The sequence below is a fragment of the Cupressus sempervirens genome, chromosome 9 (genome assembly GCF_028749045.1).
Source record: "Cupressus sempervirens isolate cs-2001-9-10 chromosome 9, ASM2874904v1, whole genome shotgun sequence".
NCBI classification, from domain to species: Eukaryota; Viridiplantae; Streptophyta; class Pinopsida; order Cupressales; family Cupressaceae; genus Cupressus; species Cupressus sempervirens.
In genome coordinates, this window is record NC_143126.1 from 546478056 (window position 1) to 546484154 (window position 6099).

Here is a 6099-nt window from a genome sequence, read left to right on the forward strand (position 1 = left end):
ATTTAATTTAGGTGTGTCGATATTCAGTTGCTTTACATTGATCTAGTTGATATGAATATATGTGGGTAAATTGTATTAAACAAAATCCAAAAATTAGTGATTAAACATTCAATAATTGTTGCAGCAGCAGCTACAGAAATAATATTTTTGTATTGTTTATCAGGGGTACTTGTATGTTTTAGGGCATATTTTATCATTTTAGGGCATATTTTAATAGTTTTCTATCACTTAGTAAGTAATTGATGTTTAGGGCACATTTTAATGTTTTAGGGCAAAATTTGATGTTTTGTTAAAGGATTAAACAAAACATTTACGAGTTTGGTGGTTGCCAAAAATAGTTTTAAATATTTATCATTGTTTATATACTCTCTACAAAGTTGATCATTGGCGAGAGGATTTTGATTGGAAGAAGGCTAAGATATAGTGAAGATTATTTGTACTTTTCCCTGAACAGATGAAATCACACGAGAATCTCTGGAAGTTAATTTGGGTAGTAATGCCTCTTGCTCACATAAACACCATGTGAAGTGGCTTGAGTGTGGTGAAGAGTGGGTAGGAGGAATGTACAGTATGTTCTCTATGGTCATTTGCAGGAATGGGCTACAGTTTGAAGAAACATGTGTTTGGTAAGGTAGCATCCCTATGTGCTTGTCATGAATGAACACATGTAACCTGTAAGGTGATGTTCATATTTGGAGTTTTCCCTGTAGTCTTTTCTAGTTTCTTCTTTCCATCCAATATTGAGCCTATACTAGACTTTGTTTTTGTTATCTCCTCATCATATTGGTATCAAAGCGAGACAAGGTCTTGTTGGGAAGTGTATGTTTGCAGAAGAATCACAAGCGGAAGCTAAGGCTCACACCATGCCTCCAAAAAGTATGACTCCAGATGCCATCAAAAAGATGATGGAGGGACTTCTAGAAGAGAAGTTGAAGGAGTTCAAGAAGGGGTCCAGTGACAAGGATAAAGAGAATGAGATGGAAGAAGATGCTAGTGAAGATGAAGAAGGAGAACAGCACCAGAATCCACCAACATAATTGCCTACAGATCAAAAGGCATTTGTTGATGCTTTAAAGTCAATAAGAGGAGATGTTGCTAACAAGCTACCTACATATGGAGGTAGTCTCAACAGTGAGGAAGTGATTGAATGGATTGAAGAAATCACCAATCACTTTGAGTTGAATGAAGTTCCAAAGAATGATAGGGTAAGGATTGCAAAAGGAAAACTAAGAGGATCTGTTCTGTCATGGTGGAATATATTCAAGGAGAAAGGATACAAAATAATAAAAGTATGATTTCTTCATGGGAAGTAATGAAGGCAAAAATTAAGGCACAATTCTGCCTGTAGATCATGAAGTGCAATTGTTCAAAAAGCTACAAAGCTTGAGGTAGCGAGAGATGGACATGAATACCTATACAGGGGAGTTTCATAGGTTAACTCTTAGGGCAAAGAAACAAGAGGAGGAACCAGAAAGTGTGGCCAGATATTTAAATGGTCTGAGAATGAACATACAGGAGGAGATCAGCCTCTTGGCCCCAGATATATTGGGGAAGTGTTTTCAACTTGCTCTTAAAGTTGAAGAGAAGTTGAAGAGGAAGGTTGATCAGCAACAAGGAGGGAGAAGTGGAAGGAATGACTGAGGCTGAGGAAACTTCAACAATAGAGGACAAGGCCAGAGGTCCCAAGGCGAGTCTAACCCTAAGGAGCAAGCGGGTGACTCAAGTAGTAGAGGAGGCTATGGTAGAAGGGGATCTAATGGAGGAAGGTCAAGTGGATCAGGCAGAGGATCCAGGTTCTTAGGAATGAAGTGCTACAGTTGTGGTCAGATAGGGCACCCAAAATATAAATGTCCACAAAGGGCATCTACTTCTAAAAATGGTGAAAGGAGAGTCACTTATGTGTAGGAAGATAATGTGAGTATGAACTCACCAGAAGTTCAATTGATGATAGAGGCTCAGGGAGAAAGTTTCATGTTAAGGAGGACACTTCTTAAGGAATTGTTGAAAGAAGATACCACTCAAAGGAGGACTCTTTTTTGAGTTCAATGCAAGGTGAAAGGTAAGTTGTGAAAAGTAATAATTGATTCAGGTTCCATAGATAACATCATCTCACTTGAAGCTGCAAACAAATTGAAGTTAGAGAGACTTCCACATTCTTGTCCATACAAGGTCAGTTGGTTGAACAAAGGGCAACAGGAATTTGTGAATGAGCAAGCTTGGGTAGAGTTACAGTATAGGGGAATATAAGGATAAAATATTGTGTGATATCTTGCCCATGGATGCTTGCCAACGCTTACTGGGAAGACCTTGGAAATTCAATAGGAAGGCATGCCATGATGGTGAGAAGAATTCTTATAGCTTCCAAAAGGATGGAGTAACATATAGATTGAATTCTGAAGGAGAAGAGAAAGGGGTTGGTCAAGTTGGACCAAGTGTGTTGATGGTGGGTGAGAAAGAGTTCATTAATACTCTTGAAGAAGATGGAATGGGCTTTGCATTGGTGCTGAAGCCTAAGGAAGATAGGAAGAAGGAACATAGAACAACAGGCCTGAAAGAAGTTGAAGAGTTGTTGAACCAGTACAAGGAAATCATTTTTGAGGTAATGCCTGATTCTCTGCCACCAATAAGAGACATAAGTCACCAGATTGATCTTATTCCTAGAGTAGTGCTACCCAACAAGGCATCATATAAGATGACACCGCAACAGAATGAAGAGATTGATAGAAAAATACAAGAGTTGCTTGAGAAGGGGTTGATAAGGAAAAGTCTTAGCCCATGTGCCATACCCTCAGTTCTTTCTCCAAAAAAGGATGGTAAGTGGCGGTTGTGTACCGATTCTAGGGCCATTAATAAGGTAACTATAAGATATAGATTTCTTATTCCTAGAATAGAAGATTTGTTGGATTGTTTGCGGGGAGCTTCATATTTTTCTAAAATAGATCTGAAAAGTGGGTATCATCAGATAAGGATACGAGAGGGGGATGAATGGAAGACAGCCCTTAAAACTAATGAAGGTTTGTATGAATGGTTGGTTATGCCATTTGGTTTATCTAATGCTCCTAGTACATTTATGCGACTAATGAATGAAGTTTTGCATGACTTCATTGAGAAGTTTGTTGTTGTCTACCTTGATGAAATTTTGGTGTATAGCAAGAATAAAGAAGAGCATTTGCAGCATTTGAAAATGGTTTTTCAAAGGCTACAGGAACAAAAGTTGAAGATAAACTTGGAGAAGTGTGACTTTTTGAAACAAGAGTTGGTGTAGCTTGGATTTGTGATATCCAAGGGAGAATTGAAAATGGATCCATCTAAAGTGGAGGCCATCATTAATTGGCCAACATCAAGGGTTGCTGGAGAGGTTCGAAGTTTCCATGGTTTGGCCACATTCTACAGGAAGTTCATAAGGAACTTCAGCAACATTTGTGCACCAATTTTAGACACAATCAAAGGAGGAGGTAATACAAAGTTTGAATGGAATAATGCAGAAAATAAGAGTTTTGAGGAACTCAAACAAAAGGTAGCCAAGTATCATGTTCTTGTTTTACCAGATTTTAATAAAGTTTTTACAATAGAATGTGATGCTAGTGGCTTTGCAATAGGGGCTATTCTTAGTCAAGAAGGCAGACCCGTTGCATTTGTTAGTGAGAAGTTGAATGAGGCAAAGAAGAAATATTCTTCTTATGATTTGGAATTGTATGCCATGGTCTAGGCATTAAAAAAATGGAGACACTATTTGTTGTCTAAGGAGTTTATTGTGTATACTAACAACCATGCTCTTAGTTTCTTGAATGGACAAGAAAAACTCAACCATAGGCACATGAAATGGGTTGAGAGTTTGCAGGCTTATACTTTCACAATCAAGCATAAGAAGGGACAAGCCAATAAGGTGGCTGATGCACTTAGTAGGAGAGTGCTAATAGTGCAAGAAGTACAACTCCAAAGCATGGGTGTAGATGCATTGAGGGGAATGTATGTGGAAGATGGAGATTTCAGTGAAGCATATGAGGTTTGCACTAAGTTGGAAGATAGTTTTCATTCTAATTTTTTTGAATTCATTGTGCAAGATGGACTATTGTTTAAAGGTAGCCAACTATGTATTCCCAAATGTTTTATGCGGGAGAATGTCATTAAAGAAAAACATTGTGGAGGTCTTAGTGGTCATTTTGGACTCAACAAGACATTAGAATTGGTACAAAGATTTTATTATTGGCCCAAGATGCAAACATACATTAGGAAGTTTGTGGAAGGTTGTCTTGTATGTCAAAGGGAAAAGGGAGTGTCAACAAATGTTGGACTTTATCAGCCTTTACCCATACCAAACAAACCTTGGGAGTGTTTGAGTATGGATTTTGTAATGGGATTACCAAGGACAAAGACAGGTTATGACAACATATTTGTGGTTGTTGATAGATTCAGTAAAATGTCTCACTTTATTCCATGTAAAGCCACCAATGATGCTAGTTATATTGCAGGATTGTTCTTTAAAGAAATAGTTCATATTCATGGTTTTCCATTGAGCATTGTATTTGATAGGGATAGCAAGTTTTTGGGTCACTTTTGGAAGACCTTATGGAAGAAGTTGGGCACAAATTTATCTTTTAGTTCAGCCTATCATCCTCAAATGAATGGGCAAACTGAGGTGGTTAATAGATCCTTGGGAAACCTTTTGAGATGTTTGATATGGGAACATGGAGGTAGTTGGGATTCCATCATACCTTAGGCAGAGTTTGCATACAATGACTTAGTGAATCGTAGCATAGGCATGAGTCATTTTGAAGTTGTTTATGGGAGACATCCAAGGGGAGTTTTGGAACTCAGAAATATGGATGGTTTGGAGAAAAGGAGTGGACATGCAGAAGACTTTGCTGAAGTAATGATGGAAGTGCATGAGCATGTGAGGAAAATGTTGTAGGAAAATAGCCTTAAGGTGAAGGCTAAAGAAGATCTGAAAAGAAGAAATGTACAATTCCAAGTTGGAAACCTGGTTATGGTATACTTGAACAAAGATCAGTTACCTCGAGGCAGCCATACAAAGTTGATGATGAAGAAGATTGGACCGTGTGAAATTTTAGAAAAGTATGGAGAAAATGCTTACAAAGTGGCATTGCCTCCAGATGTAGCTATCTCACCTATATTTAATGTCTCGAATCTCACATTGTATAAAGGTTTAAACAAAGAAGTTGGTATAGAAGCAACAACACAAGAATCAAATGACTGGATTCAAGAGTTGCCTTCTAAAGAGAAGCCACAGATGGAGTGCATCATCAATAGCAGAGAGGCCATGAGGACAAGAAACAAAGTGCACTTAGAGCACTTGGTCAAGTGGAAGGGCATTCCAGATTCTGAAGCTACTTGGTTGTCAGAAATAGAAATTCTGAGGCAAGGTGGGGGTCTACAACAGTTGGTCTCCAAGAGGACTTGAGACAAAATTTACCCCCAGGAGTATGCTGCAGGAGCAGCTACAGAAATAATATTTTTGTATTGTTTATCAGGGGTACTTATATGTTTTAGGGCATATTTTATCATTTTAGGGCATATTTTAATAGTTTTCTATCACTTGGTAAATAATTGATATTTAGGGAACATTTTAATGTTTTAGGGAAGAATTTGATGTTTTGTTAAAGGATTAAACAAAACATTTACGAGATCTGGTGGTTGCCAAAAATAGTTTTAACTATTTATCATTGTTTATATATTCTCTACAAAGTCGATCGTTGGCAAGAGGATTTTTGATTGGAAGAAGGTTGAGATATTGTGAAGATTATTTGTACTTTGCCCTAAATAGATGAAATAAATAACACTGTAGTGCTTTCTTGCTAATTGGTTTTTATTTTGTTCACACTGCAAATTGATTAGGGATGCATATCATATCTATTGGTTTCTGAATAAAATAGTAGTAGCATTGTTTTTTTTTTGTGTAGAAGTTATTGTTGTAGGAAGCCAAACTCACACAAGAATCTTTGGAAGTTAATTTGGGTAGTAATGCCTCTTGCTCGCATAAACACCATGTGAAGTGGCCTGAGTGTGGTGAAGAGCGGGTAGGAGGAATGTATAGTATGTTCTCTATGATCATTTGCAGGAATGGGCTACAGTTTGAAG